Raw genomic sequence first — 3,450 nt, forward strand, 5'->3', positions numbered from 1 at the left:
AGAGCCTGGAACACCCAGGGAAGTCCAAGTCCCCATTTTTAGCGGATGGGAAACAGGACCGGAGCACTTTCTCTGTGGCCCTGGGAGGCCTCGATGAAGAAAGACCCGTCTTCCCGGAGCCACACAAAACCAAGGCTGCTGGGCCAGCAGCTTGGAGGTCAAAGCACCCTGGGCCCCCTGCAGAGGGCAAGTCCCCTCCAGGCTCTGGACCAGGCCTAGGGGGCCCACACAGCTCTACTCCAAGCCCCAGCCCCATCAGGGCCTTGTGCAGAGCCTTCCTGGGGGCTGGGGAAGGCCTACCACTGGTCCACCACTATTTGAGCTGGCAACCAGGAAGCCTGGGAACATGGAACTGAAGAAACCACATGGCAGGGTCTGTCGAGGCCCCTCTCAGACTCAGGCGACTGGGTAGAGGTCCCTTACAGGCAGGAAGGTGCTGATGAGGTGTCTGACCGCTTTGGGGCCAACACATCTCATTCTTACAGGTAAAAATGGGTGCCCCCCACCATGGGAGGCACTAAGCAGGCCGGCCTACCCAGCCCAGGTCTGAGAAAGACCCACTGTGCACACACTGCTGGGAGGTGGCTCCTAGGCCAGCACGTCCTGAGCTGGCCCAGGCCTCTGGGCAGGAAATGCCAAGCTGGTCCCAAGTTCCCAAGGCAGCTGAGTCTCTAGGTGAGAAACACTCTTCTTTCCACATTTGGTCTCCATGCTCCCTTCGTTGGGGATTGGCTACAGCACCTGAGTTTTCACAGGAAAATTCCTTTCCACAGAGCCAGGCCTGATAGCAGTAAGACCTCCCATATGGGCTCAGAGCTTGGCTGCAACCAGCTGACACTTGGCTACTGAGCAAGCCAGGCATATTGGTTTCCAAGGCTTTTCCCTCTGGATCTCTGCGTGACTGTGGACCTGGGAACGGGCAACTCCTTCCCAACACAATCTTACATTCATCTGTGTGACTGTGGGAAGGTGCCTGTGCCGCCAGCCTGGGCCTCTCACCAAAGGCACAGCTTTCTGGCCCGGAGGCTGGCAGGTACTGTACCCCAAAGATCAGCAAGGACCCACATGCAGCTCTGTCTTCTGAGACCCGAAGAACCCGGCCAACGTGCCTTCTCCCCCTGCAGAAGAAAAGGCTTGACTTTTGGCAAAAGTCTTGATGATTACCTTTCACTGTAACAATAATGAAAATCAAAACAACAAAAACATGTGTTAAAAACAAGCCAGCCTTTTTCCTAACAGTCCTGCATCATTGGGCCACTGTTCCAAAGGTCAGAGACATATCGAAGCTTCAGCTAAGCAAGGAGATAAGTATAGCAGGCTGAACAGAATGCAGATCCAGGGGAATGGCCCCCCGGCACATCCTATATAATAAAAGCATAGTATGAAAATTGTCCCCTCGACTGGGAGTTCGACCAGGGGGTGGGGCCGGCCAGGGAAGGGAGTGAGTACCCAGCTGGCAGCCACTAGGGACCCTACAGTGCACGTATTTTGTGCACTGGGCCTCTAGTACAGCGGTTCTCAACCTGTGGGTCCCAACCCCTTGGGGGGTTGAACGACCCTTTCACAGGGGTCGCCTAAGACCATCCTGCATATCAGATATTTACATTACGATTCATAACAGTAGCAAAAGTACAGTTATGAAGTAGCAACGAAAATAATTTTATGGTTGGGGGTCACCACAACATGAGGAACTGTATTAAAGGGTAGCGGCATTAGGAAGGTTGAGAACCACTGCTCTAGTACGTACATAAAAATACCTTTTTATCTGAAATGACTAGGGCTTGACCTCTCTACACAGTGATGCCCCTTGAAGCTTCATACAGCAAGTGATATACTTACAAGATGTTGACCCACCTCAGCACAAGAGTGGACCAGGTTGTCTAAAGCCCACCAGTTCACCCCACTCCCTTTATCAGCATTGGCTCAGGGTTAGCCGTGGTCCTCGGCAGGGTCTGTGTCATAACGACTGCTCAGAACTCTGGTCAGCATCTCCACCCATCTTCTGACATCACAATGTGGGGAAAGAAAGCCTGGAACTTTTGCCACCAGGTGGAAAGCAGCTTAGGAATTAAGCCTACATTGGTGGGAATGCAAAACAGTGTAGCTGCTATGGAAAAGTCTGGCAGTTCCTCAAAAAATTAAACATGAGCCAGCAACTCTACCTCTGGGTATATGTGCGAAGGAAATGACAGCAGGGACTCAAACAGATATATGCACACCCGTGTTCATAGCAGCATTATTCATAATAACCAAGAGACAAAACCAACCCCATGTCCATCAGTGGATGAGTGAGTAAACAAAATGTGGTGTAGACATATAATGGAACACTACTCAGCTTTAAGTAGGAAGGAATTTCTGATACATATTTCAACATGGGTGAACCTTGAGGACATTATGGTAAATGAAATAAGCCAGTCATAAAAAGGCAAGTACTGTATGGCTCCACTTATATAAGGTTCCTATAGTAGGCTATGGAAACAGAAGTAGAATGGTGTTTGCCAGGGACAGCGGGGAGGGAGAAATGGGAAGTTATTGGTTAGTGGTACAGAGTTTCGGTTTTGCAAGATGAAGAGATCTAGAGATGGATGGTGGTGACGGCTGAGCAACAATGTGAATGTACCTAATGCCACTGAATTCTGCACTCAAAAATGTTTAAGATGGTAGATTTTATGTTATGGGTACTTTACATATTTTTAAAATTTTTTAATTTAAAAATAACTAATCCCACATAGGACCAAGCTGAGAGAACAGCAGAGAAATAGAGCTGGGTCTCTTGATCAAGCTGTCCCTGAAGCTGTCATCTCACAAATGTCCATGGTGTTTAAGTCTGTTTGCTTTAGGCTTTCTGTTCCTAATGAACTGAGTTGTCCCTACTGCTGTCTTGTACGAAAGAACACATTAGCATTAGCTTCCAGAAAACCAACCCAGGGGAGCTCCCAGGCAAGGCATTCTCTCTGTCATGTGAGGCAATGTAGTCATTAAAATGAGAGATCGTCCTGTGGATGACACATTGCAACCCCTAACCTTCAATATCTTAACCTCTGACTCACTGAACATCATCTACCAGGTCAGGACCACCCCTCAACTATAGATCCCCACACAGAACCTCCAACATTGTATGCTCTGCTCCTGCTATGGCTTTGAGTCTTAACCTTTGTTAAGTGGAGCACAAGGTGTCAGATGGTGAGCCACAGTTCAAGAGAAGATCACAGGGAAATTTAAAACGAGAATCAGATCACTCAGATCCTGGAAGAAGTACCTGTATACCTGAGGGGCCACACAGAAAGGTGAAGGCAGGATGCAGGCAGCAGGCAGCAGACAGCAGGACCTGAAACACGTGCATTTATTGGTGTCCACAGGTAGAGTGCTTTGGGGTTCCCAGGCCAGAGCTGGACCGGTCAACTCAAACGGAAAGGGTGAGGTTTGGGGACAGTCCATAGGGGTCTTATC

The sequence above is a fragment of the Myotis davidii genome, unplaced genomic scaffold, assembly GCF_000327345.1.
Source record: "Myotis davidii unplaced genomic scaffold, ASM32734v1 scaffold368, whole genome shotgun sequence".
Lineage (NCBI taxonomy): Eukaryota > Metazoa > Chordata > Mammalia > Chiroptera > Vespertilionidae > Myotis > Myotis davidii.